Raw genomic sequence first — 17,327 nt, forward strand, 5'->3', positions numbered from 1 at the left:
AGTTCTCATTTCAGTTGTAGCTCTTGCTTTAGTATCTTCACTTGTAGCTATCAGTTCACTGGACCTGTGTTCTGCTGCAGCAAGCACTCCGGATATTGCCAGCTGTCCTTGGATCCGTCTTCTCTGCGGCTGCAACACCTTCAGCTAAGTGTACAGACATTGTTGTGTACCTGATTATTTTCTGACTGGATCTGAGGTGGCCACGGTTCCATCCATATACTGAGTAGGGCACCGGTGGCCGTGCCCCTTCCACTATTGTAGGGGTTACAGTGGTCATCAGTCTTAGGCACGTGGGCATGCCTCGTTCCGCCATTTGGATCCGGGCATGTGCTTTAGCAGAATAGGGAGAGCTTTGAGGGTCTGACAGGGGTCACCCTTTATCCTTCCTAGTTTGGGTCCGGTCAGTAGCTCTTTTACTGTGTATACTATTGTTGCTCACATACACTGCGTGCAGAATTAGTATTTTGACCACATCATCCTCTTTATGCATGTTGTCTTACTCCAAGCTGTATAGGCTCGAAAGCCTACTACCAATTAAGCATATTAGGTGATGTGCATCTCTGTAATGAGAAGGGGTGTGGTCTAATGACATCAACACCCTATATTAGGTGTGCATATTTATTAGGCAACTTCCTTTCCTTTGGCAAAATGGGTCAAAAGAAGGACTTGACAGGCTCAGAAAAGTCAAAAATAGTGAGATATCTTGCAGAGGGATGCAGCACTCTTAAAATTGCAAAGCTTCTGAAGCGTGATCATCGAACAATCAAGCGTTTTTATTCAAAATAGTCAACAGGGTCGCAAGAAGCGTGTGGAAAAACCAAGGCGCAAAATAACTGCCCATGAACTGAGAAAAGTCAAGCTTGCAGCTGCCAAGATGCCACTTGCCACCAGTTTGGCCATATTTCAGAGCTGCAACATCACTGGAGTGCCCAAAAGCGCAAGGTGTGCAATACTCAGAGACATGGCCAAGGTAAGAAAGGCTGAAAGACGACCACCACTGAACAAGACACACAAGCTGAAACGTCAAGACTGGGCCAAGAAATATCTCAAGACTGATTTTTCTAAGGTTTTATGGACTGATGAAATGAGAGTGAGTCTTGATGGGCCAGATGGATGGGCCCGTGGCTGAATTGGTAAAGGGCAGAGAGCTCCAGTCCGACTCAGACGCCAGCAAGGTGGAGGTGGAGTACTGGTTTGGGCTGGTATCATCAAAGATGAGCTTGTGGGGCCTTTTCGGGTTGAGGATGGAGTCAAGCTCAACTCCCAGTCCTACTGCCAGTTTCTGGAAGACACCTTCTTCAAGCAGTGGTACAGGAAGAAGTCTGCATCCTTCAAGAAAAACATGATTTTCATGCAGGACAATGCTCCATCACATGCGTCCAAGTACTCCACAGCATGGCTGGCAAGAAAGGGTATAAAAGAAGAAAATCTAATGACATGGCCTCCTTGTTCACCTGATCTGAACCCCATTGAGAACCTGTGGTCCATCATCAAATGTGAGATTTACAAGGAAGGAAAACAGTACACCTCTCTGAACAGTGTCTGGGAGGCTGTGGTTGCTGCTGCACGCAATGTTGATGGTGAACAGATCAAAACACTGACAGAATCCATGGATGGCAGGCTTTTGAGTGTCCTTGCAAAGAAAGGTGGCTATATTGGTCACTGATTTGTTTTTGTTTTGTTTTTGAATGTCAGAAATGTATATTTGTGAATGTTGAGATGTTATATTGGTTTCACTGGTAAAAATAAATAATTGAAATGGGTATATATTTGTTATTTGTTAAGTTACCTAATAATTATGCACAGTAATAGTCACCTGCACACACAGATATCCCCCTAAAATAGCTAAAACTAAAAACAAACTAAAAACTACTTCCAAAAATATTCAGCTTTGATATTAATGAGTTTTTTGGGTTCATTGAGAACATGGTTGTTGTTCAATAATAAAATTTATCCTCAAAAATACAACTTGCCTAATAATTCTGCACTCCCTGTACAGATGTGACATTATAATCCACCAAAACCGTCCTTTTTTGACATGGATCCGCTTTCTGGCCTGGTTGACCGCATGCAGGGTCTTTCTTTGGAAGTAGCCGATCTCCGTCAATCTATGACTCAGCTTCAAGCATTGGACTCTGCTCCGGCTCATGGAGTCTGTTGCGAACCAAAGGTCTCACTTCCGGAAACGTTCTCCGGGGGCAGTGAGAATTTTGTTCGCTTCAGAGAGGCATGCAAACTCCATTTTTGCTTGTGTCCCCACTCCTCTGGTAAGGAGGAGCAGAGGGTGAGGATTGTCATCTCCCTGCTCAGGGGTAATGCTCAGACTTGGGCTTTTTCGCTGCCATCAGGGGATCCCTCCCTTCGATCCGTGGAAAGATTTTTTGTGGCCCTGGGGCAAGTCATGTCATTGGCGGTACACCTTGACAGGCGTCTAAGAGAAAGAAACGAGACCTCTCTGTCCAGCCATTGTCAGTCTAGGGGCAGTGGTGCGGACTCATTCAGTGTGCAGGGGCCTCATCCTGTCTCGCTCCCCTCTGAGGAGGAGCCCTTGCAGCTAGGTCGACTTGCCCCTGATAAAAGAGGATTTAGTCCTCAGAGTATGGTGTGTTTTTGTTGTGGGGGCATAGGTCATTTGGCAAATGTTTGTCCCTCTAGGAGATTCTTGAACTGTACTAAGAGCGATAATAAGAGAAAAACCTCAAAAGGTAAATCATCAAATTCTGCTTCATCTGCTACTTTGGGCAAAGTTGATGTAGGAATTGATGCTTTTCCTCTGACCTGCAGTTCCCGTTTTCTCCTGTCTGCCAGGGTGGCGCTAGAGAGCAAAGTCATTTCTTGTGAGATTTTTGTCGATAGTGGAGCGGCCGTCAATCTTATTGACACTCAATTTGTAGCCATGCATGGTTTTCAGGTTTGCACATTAGAAAAGGATATACCTGTTTTTGCTATTGACTCTGCTCCACTCTCACAGAGATCTCTGAAGGGCATTGTTCACAATATCCGGCTAGCTGTAGGTGACACTCATGTGGAGGATATATCTTGTTTTGTCCTTAACGGATTGCCTTCTCCTCTAGTTTTGGGGTTACCCTGGCTCACTAGACATAACCCCACTATTGATTGGCAAGGAAGGCAAATAAATGAGTGGAGTGACTTTTGTAGAGAGAATTGTCTCACAGCGACTTTTGCGGAGGTGTCTACTAAAACTGTGCCATCATTTCTCTCTGATTTCTCGGACGTGTTTTCCGAGAGCGGTGTTCAGGAGCTACCTCCTCACCGGGAGTTTGACTGTCCCATTAACCTCATTCCCGGCGCCAAGCTGCCAAAAGCACGCCTCTACAATCTCTCACAACCGGAAAGAATCGCAATGCGAACTTATATCTCCGAGAGTCTCGAGAAGGGGCATATTCGTCCCTCAAAGTCACCTGTGGCCGCGGGTTTTTTTTTTGTTAAAAAAAAAGATGGCTCTCTGAGACCTTGCCTAGATTTTAGGGAGCTGAACCGTATCACGATTCGCGATCCCTATCCCCTTCCTCTGATCCCGGACCTCTTCAACTAAATTGTTGGGGCCAAGGTGTTTTCCAAATTGGATTTGAGAGGCGCGTACAACCTGGTCAGGGTCAGAGAGGGGGATGAATGGAAAACGGCCTTTAATACCCCTAACGGGCATTTCGAGAATCTCGTTATGCCTTTCGGCCTGATGAATACTCCGGCCGTCTTTCAGCATTTTGTTAATAGTATTTTCTACCATTTAATGGGGAAATTTGTATTGGTGTATCTTGATGATATTTTGATTTTTTCCCCTGATGTTCAGACCCATCAGGATCATCTTTTTCAGGTTCTGCAGGTTCTGCGGGAAAATAAATTGTACGCCAAGCTGGAGAAATGTCTTTTTATGGTATCGGAGATTCAATTTCTGGGTTTTCTCCTCTCTGCTTCTGGTTTTCGCATGGATCCCGAGAAGGTCCGTGCTGTACTTGAGTGGGAGCTTCCTGAGAATCAGAAGGCATTGATGCGCTTTCTGGGTTTTGCGAACTATTACAGAAAGTTCATTTTGAATTATTCCTCTGTTGTCAAACCCCTTACTGACATGACAAAAAAGGGGGCGGATTTTTCCTCTTGGTCGGAGGAGGCGCTTGCAGCCTTTTCTAAGATTAAAGAGAGTTTTGCGTCTGCTCCCGTCTTGGTGCATCCCGATGTTTCCTTACCTTTTATTGTTGAGGTGGATGCTTCCGAGGTGGGTGTGGGTGCGGTTTTGTCCCAGGGCCCTTCTCCTGCCAAATGGCGACCCTGTGCCTTTTTCTCTAAAAAACTCTCCCCGGCAGAGAGAAACTATGATGTGGGAGATAGGGAGTTGTTGGCCATCAAGTTGGCTTTCGAGGAATGGCGCCATTGGTTGGAGGGGGCCAGGCACCCAATCACCGTTTTTACCGACCATAAGAATCTGGCATACTTGGAGTCGGCCAGGCGTATGAATCCGAGACAGGCCAGATGGTCTCTGTTCTTCTCCAGATTCAATTTTGTTGTTACATTCCGACCTGGGATAAAAAATGTGAAGGCTGATGCTCTCTCTCGCTGTTTTCCGGGAGGAGGAAACTCCGAGGACCCGGGTCCCATTTTGGCGGAGGGGGTAGTTGTTTCTGCTCTATATTCCGATTTGGAGGCCGAGGTCCAGGCTGCCCAGACTGAGGCACCTGCCCGTTGTCCTTCTGGGAAGTTGTTCGTGCCTCCTGAGCTACGTCACAAACTCTTTAAGGAGCATCATGATACGGTTCTTGCTGGTCACCCCGGGAGTAGAGCCACGGTAGATCTCATTGCTCTGAGATTTTGGTGGCCGGCTCTTCGTAAGTCGGTGGAGGGTTTTGTGGCTGCTTGTGAGACGTGCGCTCGCGCTAAGGTCCCTCGTTCACGGCCTTCAGGTTCCCTTCTCCCGTTACCCATACCTTCCAGTCCTTGGACACACCTGTCCATGGACTTTATCACGGATCTTCCTTGTTCCTCGGGGAAGTCAGTGATCCTGGTGGTGGTGGACCGTTTTAGCAAGATGGCTCATTTCGTACCTTTCCCTGGTTTACCCAATGCTAAAACGTTGGCGCAAGCTTTTGTCGACCATATTGTTAAATTGCACGGCATTCCCTCTGATATTGTTTCCGATAGAGGCACGCAGTTTGTGTCCAGGTTCTGGAAGGCTTTCTGTTCTCGCCTGGGGGTTCGGCTGTCCTTCTCTTCTGCTTTTCACCCGCAGTCGAATGGTCAGACTGAGCGCCTCAATCAGAATCTGGAGACATATTTGCGCTGTTTTGTGGCAGAGAACCAGGAGGATTGGTGTTCATTTCTCCCTCTTGCTGAGTTTTCTCTGAACAACCGTCGTCAGGAATCTTCTGATAAGTCACCATTCTTTGGTGCATATGGGTTCCATCCGCAGTTTGGGACATTCTCGGGAGGGGCTCTTTCTGGTTTACCTGAGGAGGAGAGATTTTCCTCGTCTTTGTCTACCATTTGGCAAAAGATTCAGAGTAATCTTAAAAAGATGAGTGAGAGGTATAGGCGTGTGGCTGATAAGAGACGTGTGCCTGGTCCGGACCTGAATGTGGGTGATCTGGTGTGGTTGTCTACAAGAAATATTAAACTGAAGGTTCCCTCCTGTAAATTGGGTCCCAAGTTTATTGGGCCTTATAAAATCTTGTCAGTCATCAATCCTGTTGCCTTCCGTCTTGATCTTCCACGGGTTTGGAAGATACATAATGTATTTCACAGATCTCTCTTAAAACCATATGTCCAGCCCACGGTACCCTCCTCTTTGCCTCCTCCTCCGATTTTGGTTGATGGCAATCTGGAGTTTGAGGTTTCCAGAATTGTGGACTCTCGCATTGTCCGCGGTTCTCTTCAGTACCTCGTTCATTGGAAGGCTTATGGTCCTGAGGAGAGGATGTGGGTTCCGGTGTCGGACATTAAAGCCACTCGCCTCATCAGGGCATTTCATAGGGCTCATCCTGAGAAGGTGGGTCCTGGGTGTCCGGAGTCCACCCGTAGAGGGGGGGGGTACTGTCAATACCAGAGCTTTGGGACGTTCTCACAGCTCTGTTTCTCCACCCCTGTGATGATGTCACTACTAGAGCTGGGAGGAGTTCTCACTGCTCTGTTTACTTTTGGTTTCCTTCCTCCCAGCTGTTCCTCATGCGTTTGATTTCCCTCTCTTTATATCACCCCTCCTCCTATTGTAGGGCGTGGATTATAGTTCTCATTTCAGTTGTAGCTCTTGCTTTAGTATCTTCACTTGTAGCTATCAGTTCACTGGACCTGTGTTCTGCTGCAGCAAGCACTCCGGATATTGCCAGCTGTCCTTGGATCCGTCTTCTCTGTGGCTGCAACACCTTCAGCAAAGTGTACAGACATTGTTGTATACCTGATTATTTTCTGACTGGATCTGAGGTGGCCACGGTTCCCTCCATATACTGAGTAGGGCACCGGTGGCCGTGCCCCTTCCACTATTGTAGGGGTTACAGTGGTCATCAGTCTTAGGCACGTGGGCATGCCTCGTTCCGCCATTTGGATCCGGGCATGTGCTTTAGCAGAATAGGGAGAGCTTTGAGGGTCTGACGGGGGTCACCCTTTATCCTTCCTAGTTTGGGTCCGGTCAGTAGCTCTTTTACTGTGTATACTATTGTTGCTCACATACAGCCGTGACACTTGTAGGTGGAAGATCTGCCTGCATTACATATAGTTTCCTGGATGTATGGTTCAGTGTTCTTCATGGGTAGTGGAATTGTGGAATTCTGTGGTTCCCTATATGGGTATCTAGAATCAGACCTAGAGTGGGGATTTTTGTAATTTTGGTTGGACTTGTTTCTATGTGTATGGTTATTACGTGATTTATAGTATTGTTGTTTACGGTTTTGGTTCGGTAAGCGTTTCGCATATGTAGTGGGTGCAATGAGGCCTACCTCCTCTGAGGTTGTACCAATGTCCCCAGTGTTGTTTGGTCCTGAGTTGTGTTTGATTGGTGTAGTATTGTGGGAAATTTTCTGGGGGGAGGGTTTTTTCCAAAATTGTATGTTTTTGGTGGCAAAATCGCAACGGTCTCTTGCCAGCTTGCCACTTTTCTTATTTAGGGTTTCTTTTTCAAAAGTGAGGACCCTTGTGGTGATTAGTCGATTGAGCTTAGGGAAATTAGTATTTGATCTAAATTTAGACAGTTCTGAGTAGCAGTCAGATATCTTAGCCCCTAGGTCTAAATAGAGAGACTGCCTTTTTTCAATAAGTCTGGTCATGAGTCCCTTTGCACAATCAAGTAGATACATATCCCATTCCATACCAAAAGTCACATCATCTTTGAAGCAATTGTCGAACCGTAGTCTGAGACCACGGGGGGACAATCTGTTCTTGTACATAGATCTCCAAAAAGGTAGCATCCAAGTGGTGTTGTATCTCATCAGTTATAAGTTTTTACAATTTATGAAAAAGATTTAGTTATGATTTTTCGTCGATAGTACTTGCGTTTTCTGCCTCAGTTGTACTTTAACTGGAGTCCACTGGATTCCTAGTGTATTGGAAAATCAGACGTTCACGTTGCTCGATTCTGTTCTGGATGTAATCCATATTTTTTTTACGTTAGTTGCAATCTCCTTGAGATCTTTTTGGTGGATCTTATGTGCTGCTCTCACGATCTGTAGTGTCCAGAAAACGGAATCATATGCCAAGGACGAATCTAAATTTCCCTCCAGGAGAGGGAAACAGAGAGGAAAAAGAGCGCACAATAGGGTAGTATGTTCAACCAGATAATATTATCAAGTGAGGAATATCCAAACTCACCTTATAGGGTTGTGCTCCAGCAGGCACAACTCTACTGTAGACTTAATAGAAATAGGACCTTTATACCAGGACTGCAGCCGCAGGTTGTATAATCTAATGGATAGGATGTCCAGTCCCCCAAAAGAAAAAAGGTTCTGCGTCGGCGCGAAATCACTGGCAAAGACGGTCTTAATGGATGGATTCTTCTTGTTTAATAGAAACAACGCGTTTCAGGGATCAGGATCTCCCCTTCATCAGGTTTCACAATAATATAACAAATAATACAAATAGATAGATATTTATAGACAAATTGTGTAAAAAAAAATGCCAAAAGGATGCACCTGGGTGACGCCCCCTGTGGGAGGAGCTATCACCAGGTGTCATCCAGAATGCAAACTTAATTTCATAAAAGCCGAACTAAAGTAGCAATATATAACCATTCACAGGATCGCTACTTCATTTGAATAAAACGTAACATTATACATAGGATCGTTTCATATTCAATGTAACTCCCGGTCATGTGATCGCAAGTACAAGCGTCATATGACTCGGGAACCTGGAAGTGTTATCTGTTGAGCGCCGTTCTCTTCTGGCCAAGCAGGGGGAGAGAAGGCGGAAGTCGCGATACTTTGATCGCTGTAGGGGCGCATGCTCAGATTAATGTTCTGAGCCGACGGCTGCAATAGAGGACGTAAGGTGTCACGTGATCGCAGTTATGCGGTCATGTGACCCGTTGTCAAGGCAGCACAGAAGCTAATAGTTCCTGGGAATCGGTAAAATTTTCATAAGTGAAGCTTATTTCAAACGATCCTTAATGGATACAAATATGTATAAAAAAGTGTGTTTAACCAATAATATTACAAATCATAAAATTTCTATAGGACTCAAATAAAATATATAAAATTATCCTAAGAAATACATAAACGAATTTATATGTATATATATAAAATCTCAAATATAATATATAAAATATATAGCATGCTCTGTAAACTGTCCGTATGAAGTGAACATGTAACGTCTTGTTCCAACACGTGTTTTTCTAATTGTTTCAATCCTTTTATATATGTGGACTCCTACTTTGTCAGAGGAGATGTAGGATAAGAGATCTAAAATTATAGATGGGATAAATGAAGGGGGGTGGAGGGGGGGGAGAAGGTGAAAACAGAGGATGGTTGGGTACACAGCTTCTGTGCTGCCTTGACAATGGGTCACATGACCACATAACTGCGATCACGTGACACCTTACGTCATCTATTGCAGCCGTCGGCTCAGAACATTAATCTGAGCATGCGCCCCTACAGCGATCAAAGTATCGCGACTTCCGCCTTCTCTCCCCCTGCTTGGCCAGAAGAGAACGGCGCTCAACAGATAACACTTACGGGTTCCCGAGTCATGTGACGCTTGTACTTGCGATCACATGACCAGGAGTTACATTGAATATGAAACGATCCTATGTATAATGTCACGTTTTATTCAAATGAAGTAGCGATCCTATGTATAAACCATGTGAATGGTTATATATTGCTACTTTAGTTCGGCTTTTATGAAATTAAGTTTGCATTCTGGATGACACCTGGTGATGGCTTCTCCCACAGGGGGCGTCACCCAGGTGCATCTTTTTGGTGGTTTTTTTGACACAATTTGTCTATAAATATCTATCTATTTGTATTATTTGTTATATTATTGTGAAACCTGATGAAGGGGAGATCCTGATCCCCGAAACACGTTGTTTCTATTAAACAAGAAGAATCCATCCATTAAGACCGTCTTTGCCAGTGATTTCGCGCCGATGCGGAACCTTTTTTCTTTTACTACACCCCTAATGATGTCAGCCTGCCTGTTTTACAGACAGAGTGTGAGAAGAGAAGCAGGAAGAAACACAGGGAGCAGCAGTCATCTTGGCAAGAGAAAAAACAGGTGTCTGTGCTGTATTGAGAGTGTGTGGAGATATTAGAGGACTTTCCTGTGCAACCAAGCTGTATGTATTTCATTCCAGAGGTGGATGGAGTATAAAGAGACAGTATGCTTAGTGGAGCCACGCTGAAAGGACTGTGCTCAGTGGCTAATCAGTGAAACTGACATTGTGGGCTGTGTATATTGCCACCAAAGTTAGAGACTCGCAGTGCTGTTGAGTACCGGACAGTAACTACAAAACCCTGGCTTACATCACACCTCAGTGTATGGATTCTGCAGGACTGTCAGTGTGCAGAGTGATATCTGCTGTTGGATTCCACTGCATCCATTTGGTTTCCCTGCCTGCTGAGGAGGATTTCATTGCTTCAGATATTGTGATAACCAGGAGAGGACGCTTCGATATCAAAGAAAGGAACAACATTGGGCCCCACCGCTCGCTCCTACGGACTGTAAGCGGTCCACCTGAACAACTGGGATAAACTGTGAAGTTAGGGTCAGTTAGGGATAGTTTGGGGAATATTGTTCATTCAGTATCTGTACTGCAGAAGCGGATGAAGCAAAAGTGGAAACTATTGCTGAATCTGCCTTGAATTGTTTATGTTATACTGTGTATTTTTCTTGTCCTTCTCCCTGTTCTTTTACCTTTAACTTGCCTTTGTTAACCTGTAGTAAACGCCTTTTTCTTGAACTTGACCACTGCGTGTGCGTTCTTTCCTGATTGCGGAACCCAAGCCACCTGCCTTGCCCTCGGTTCATTAATTGGCGTTGTTTGGCAGGATCTGCTTACCAGAATGGATGGCGACGCACCCATTAGGAGGGATGGTGCTGGAGGAAGAATGCCAGCAGGGGCTATAATGACTCAGTTAGCTAAATTTGATGGCAATAATATGTCTGAGAGTGTGTGGGTGGAACAGATACGAATGGTACAGCGAATGTACCAGACCGCACCAGAAGTACTAGTAGAGCTAGCCATATTGACGTTACAAGGGGATGCTAAGACCACTGTAATATTGCGGCCATTTGAACTAAGACAGACATTTGAGTAAGTGGTCCAGATCCTAGAAACCATCTATGGAGAAACTGCATTGCTGGGGTCCCTGTAGGCTCAGTTCTTCTAGGGGGTACAACAAGAGAATGAAAGTCTCCCCCAATATGTGAATGCTCTACAAGAACTGCTCTGGGATATTCAAGGGAAGGAAAGAGGGGGCTCGCCGGCCTTCTGTAACCCTGATCGGACTCTCCGTGTTTGTCCTGGTGATCCGTGACAGCAGTTCGACTGTTACTATGCAGGACTTTATACGAAAAGAGACGGATGCTAAATTTCATGACGTACAGGTAGAGGCCATCTCATGTGCCAATAGTATCGTCCCGAAGCCCCAGACTGCAGTTGGAGTCCCTTTGTCGCAGGGGGCTAGCTCTGGCCCAGAAACAGTAGAAAAAGGGAGGGTTAAAGAAATTCTCATATTAATGTAGAAATTGCAAGAGCAAATGGAATGCCTGCAAACCAGTTGTAATGAAAATTCTACGAGAATTGCAGACTTCCGGAAAACTAGAGACAAAGGGGCGGGCCGTCCACACCAAGAAGGTCAGAATCACCTACAACCCCGCTGGAGGGATGACTACAGGACCTACCAAAGGGGTCCAAATAATTTAGTACAGCGCTCAGGAGAAACTGAAGGGGCCCGAACCGATGGCCAGAGCGACGGGAGATTCGCTGCTGGGAGTGTGGACGGATGGGCTTGCTGCTAGATGTCCAGAGCAGCGACAAGCTTATAAAAAAACAGCCGTTAAACTGAAGACCCCTGCTGCTGTAGGGCGTGTAGTAGGGGAGACTGAGAAGGAGACCATGTGGGGAGAATGTCCTGATGAGGACCTAATCGCTGCAAGTCCCATCATACAGATGGAATTGGAAGGTATTCCGGTTACCGGGATGATTGACACGGGTTCCCAAGTTACGACCCTGAGTAGAGACTGTTATGAATGGTCCTTCCGTCAACATGTGAAATATGATCCCCATACATTCGTACGAGTGATCGCAGCTAACCAGTTACCAGTAGTGATGAGCGGCAGGGGCAATATTCGAATTTGCGACATATCACAAATATTTTGAAGAATATTCGTGATATATTCGCGAATTCGCATATTCGTTATATTCAACTTCCCGATTTTTACGCGGAAATCGGGAACGTAATGATCAAGTGAGTACGCAAGCGCATGACGTAATTTACGTCATTCGATACTGTAGAAAGTCTGCCCGATAAGAAGAAATTGTGCGCAACTACTTTGAGAAAGCGGAGGAAGAAATCGTAATAACTGTAAGTAATATTATTATTATTAATATATTATTATTACAGCACTTTTTTTTTTTTACATATTGCATGCATGGCAGAACAATTTTTATATGTAGATAGAGTCTTTCCAAATATTCGTACATACGAATATTAGCGATATTGATACAAATTTTTATTTTTCGTAATACAAACACAGTTTATATGGTAAGAGTAGATATTACTGATTGGTGCACTAAGTATTCTTGTTACTTCACAGCACTACGTGTGTAGCATGTATGTATGGACAACAGATAAATATCTCTCACATGCACATAGCACATCATTTTTCCTGCCACTCAATATATAAAACACACTATATACCATACACAATATATATATATATATATATATATAGATTATATTTTATGTCCATGAGCTTTCTTTGTCTGACCGTAAGTATTTGCTGGTTCATTTAGCGTCACCCAGGGTGCACCACGGGGAGGCGAACCAGCAGTACACCCTATACAGTACCGTCAATTAACTAGACAGGTACATCTCTGCTTAGCTGGCCAATATCTGATTGCTCAGACCCCACACACATATAATCGCAATACAAGAAGGCCGGCGAGCCCCCAGCAGGGGCAATATTCGAATTTGCGACATATCACAAATATTTTGAAGAATATTCGTGATATATTCGTGAATTCGCATATTCGTTATATTCAACTTCCCGATTTTTACGCGTAAATCGGGAACGTAATGATCAAGTGAGTACGCAAGCGCATGATGTAATTTACGTCATTCGATACTGTAGAAAGTCTGCCCGATAAGAAGAAATTGTGCGCAACTACTTTGAGAAAGCGGAGGAAGAAATCGTAATAACTGTAAGTAATATTATATTACAGCACTTTTTTTTTTTTACATATTGCATGCATGGCAGAACAATTTTTATATGTAGATAGAGTCTTTCCAAATATTCGTACATACGAATATTAGCGATATTGATACAAATTTTTATTTTTCGTAATACAAACACAGTTTATATGGTAAGAGTAGATATTACTGATTGGTGCACTAAGTATTCTTGTTACTTCACAGCACTACTTGTGTAGCATGCATGTATGGACAACAGATAAATATCTCTCACATGCACATAGCACATCATTTTTACTGCCACTCAATATATACCACACACTATATACCATACACACAATATATATATATATATATATATATATATATATATATATATATATATAGATTATATTTTATGTCCATGAGCTTTCTTTGTCTGACCATAAGTATTTGCTGGTTCATTTGCTGGTGGCATTGATTCCACAAGGTGCTGATAGCATTCTTTAGAAATGTTGGCCCATATTGATAGGATAGCATCTTGCAGTTGATGGAGATTTGAGGGATGCACATCCAGGGCACGAAGCTCCCGTTCCACCACATCCCAAAGATGCTCTATTGGGTTGAGATCTGGTGACTGTGGGGGCCATTTTAGTACAGTGAACTCATTGTCATGTTCAAGAAACCAATTTGAAATGATTCGAGCTTTGTGACATGGTGCATTATCCTGCTGGAAGTAGCCATCAGAGGATGGATACATGTTCTCATTCTGTTTACGCCAAATTCGGACTCTACCATTTGAATGTCTCAACAGAAATCGAGACTCATCAGACCAGGCAACATTTTTCCAGTCTTCAACAGTCCAATTTTGGTGAGCTCGTGCAAATTGTAGCCTCTTTTTCCTATTTGTAGTGGAGATGAGTGGTACCCGGTGGGGTCTTCTGCTGTTGTAGCCCATCCGCCTCAAGGTTGTGCGTGTTGAAGCTTCACAAATGCTTTGCTGCATACCTCGGTTGTAACAAGTGGTTATTTCAGTCAACGTTGCTCTTCTATCAGCTTGAATCAGTCGGCCCATTCTCCTCTGACCTCTAGCATCCACAAGGCATTTTTGCCCACAGGATTGCCGCATACTGGATGTTTTTCCCTTTTCACACCATTCTTTGTAAACCCTAGAAATGGTTGTGCGTGAAAATCCCAGTAACTGAGCAGATTGTGAAATACTCAGACCGGCCCGTCTGGCACCAACAAACATGCCACGCTCAAAATTGCTTAAATCACCTTTCTTTCCCATTCTGAAATTCAGTTTGGAGTTCAGGAGATTTTCTTGACCAGGACCACACCCCTAAATGCATTGAAGCAACTGCCATGTGATTGGTTGACTAGATAATTGCATTAATGAGAAATAGAACAGGTGTTCCTAATAATTCTTTAGGTGAGTGTATATATTCCGTTATGCTGCTAATCCGTGCAGATGTAGTAGGGTTAACACACAACCTCTTAACTCAAATTTCTTAACTCATTTAAAAAAAATAGCTTAACGCATTTAATTGCATTTAGTTTACATAACAGGTCTCCTTTTAGGACTTGGCTTCCACCGGCTTCTTGTTCTGCTGCAGCGGGATCTTGTAGCCTAGGTCTCTGCTTCGCCGGACTTGTAGTAGGGGACCGCAGCGCCGCATGGTTCCCCGGGGATGCACTATTGTGCCCCGTCTTGTCCCCTTTAGTGTTAATCATGTTCAACTTCTCACCCGTCCGGGTATGTCCCGGGGAACCTCGAGGGCTCTGTTGTTGTGAGCTTCCTTCTTCTGAGGCTCGAGGAGAGCAAACACTTGCCGAGGATGTCGGGCTGGAGGAAGGCTCTGCATGCAGGTTTCGTGTGCCGGCGCCATCTTTGTCCCGATCCTGGCCAAAGAAAAATTCCAGCTTCCCCTGCTTCTTCATGCTTCGTTTTCCTCTAGTCATCATCAGGGATGGTTCCGGTATCGGTTGGCACCGAGAGGTAAGGTTAGAGAGCGAATATAGGGTTCTGCTAGACTGGAACGCTTTGCTGGAGCAGGAGCTCTGAATTCAAGCGGCCATACTCCTCGGCTTCGCGGCCACGCCCCCTATATATTTGTTTTTTAGAATATTTGTATATTCCAATAATATAATATAATATATACCAATATAGCGAATACTCTAAAAAAACGAATATAGAGCAATATAGCTAATATAGTGCTATTTTTTTTAAGAATAGTCCTATTGTTTTCCCATCTGAACATGATTGATTCCTCCCATCTTCTTGCTTGTGGGCCAATGAGTCATTGGCCCAGAAGCAAGAAGCAGAGAGGAATCATGTTCATATGGAAAAAAATGACGAATATTCGTCATTACGAATATACAGCAGTATATTCTAAATATTTGCGAATTGTCAAAGTGCCGATATTCGAGATAAAAATTCGTAATTCGAATATTCGCGCTCAACACTAGTTACGATTATGCGGTCAAGATCTAGGTAAGAAAGGTATTGTGGTGGTACGGAAGTCACATGAAGTAAAGGTCCCTGTCATTTTAGGGATGATTGTGTTAAAATAATTGAATCAAGGTCACAGTTATGGGAAAGAAACCACCACCTATCAGCCTACTCAAACAGCATTCCAGCGGCTGATTCGGACATGTGGCTTAAGGAAAAGTTCGGATGCACAGCGTCCTCTGGCTCGAATTTCAGTCCCTTTGCAAACAAAATTTATATTGCCACCCAGTCGGGAGATGATAGTGTCCATGCCTGTAGGCAATTAGAAGGCATAGCTGTGTTGGTAGAATCACTGCAGGCAGCGAAGGGGGTGTTGATCCGCAAGTAGCCCGTTCCTTGGCAGTAGTTCGCACTGGGAAAGTACCACTCCGATGTGTAAACACACAGGACCAGAGTGTAGACCTCACTCCAGGAAGGCTGCTGGCTAACATCTATGTGACTCCAGAGAAAGTAAGGAAAGTAACTCTGATGCAGCTGAATCCGGCTGAAAGGGTTAAGTGGATCGTAACCGTGTCCATGAGAGAAGATGAGGGCTCCACCTCTGAATGGAATGGCCGTGCAATTCGAGAACAGATGAAGATGTTCTCTGGAACAGGTACAGAAGGTAGATGAACTGTTGTGGGAGAACCGAGCAACATTCGCGCGTTATGCTCAAGATTTTGGATGTAAGACAGGGATCTACCATGAGATTCCCACAGGAGAAACCCATCCAATTCAAGAGCGCTACTAATTTCTCCATAGTTGTATCAGGAAGTGAAAGAACTGTTGACTAAGATGCTGCAGGGTAGGATCATCCGAGAAAGCCAAAGTCCCTGGGCAGCTCCGGTGGTGTTAGAAAGGAAAAAACATGTAAAATATAAGTAAAAGAATTGGATCGCACAGCCTCAATACTATGCTTTTATCTAACTTCTCAGCATAATTAACATCAATTCTCAGCTCAATTTATAGTATACCTACCCCTATGCTGCATGCTGTACATGAGGCATTAGTATACAATTTGATCAAAAAGCATAGGCCCACTCACCGTAACAAGGTTGCCATTTTGAATGGGACCCTATTCTAAATTTAGTGCAGCGCAGCACGGCGACCACCAACGCCGCAGTACTGCCCCAGCAGGCAGCGGGACCCAGCAGTCAAACAGCGCCCCCGCTGTCAGGTAAAGTCACCCTGGCACTGGGTCCCACAAACCCACCAGCACAGCACCAAAGCAATGGCCGCCGTGCAATACTGCACCATGTGAACAGGTGTGGAACTCACCTTATCACACACTCTCAGGAACTTCAACTGAGAGGTAGGAATTTATACCCTAAGGCTCGATTCACACGTCCGCAATTCTGGCTTTGCCGGACAGGGCTGTTTGACTGCTGAGTCCCGCCGCCTGCTGGGGCGATGCTGACGCGTTAGTGGCCGCCGTGCAGCGCTGCGCCAATTTTAGAATAGGGTCCCATTCAAAGAGGCATCCTTGTCGCGGTGAGTGGGCTTATGCTTTTTGATCGAATTATATACCAATGCCTCATGTACAGCATGCTGCATAGGGGTAGGTATACGATAAATTGCGCTGAGACGTTAGGTTAATTATGCTGAGAAGCAGTTAGATAAAAGCATAGTATTGAGGATCTGCGATCCATTTCTTTTTCTTATATTTTACATGTATTAGTAAGGAAAAAAGATGGGTCCATCCAGTTTTTCGTAGACTATCGGAAGTTAAATGCCTGCACCAAATGAGAATGAGATTCTTACCCCTTACCCCAGATCGAGGAGTCCCTCTCGGCGCTAGGGAGAGCCTAGTACTTCTCTTCGCTGCATCTGACTAGTGGGTATTGGCAGGTGCCGATGGCCAAGAAAGACAAGAAGACGGCATTTATCTTGCCCATGGGGCTATGCGAATTTAACCGGATGCCCTTCGAGTTGAGAAATGCCCCCGGAATGTTTCAGCGATTGATGGAGAAATGTTTTGGTGACTTCAACTTTGAGTTCACTCTCATCTACTT

Source organism: Bufo bufo, chromosome 1 (assembly GCF_905171765.1).
Source record: "Bufo bufo chromosome 1, aBufBuf1.1, whole genome shotgun sequence".
Classification (NCBI taxonomy): domain Eukaryota; kingdom Metazoa; phylum Chordata; class Amphibia; order Anura; family Bufonidae; genus Bufo; species Bufo bufo.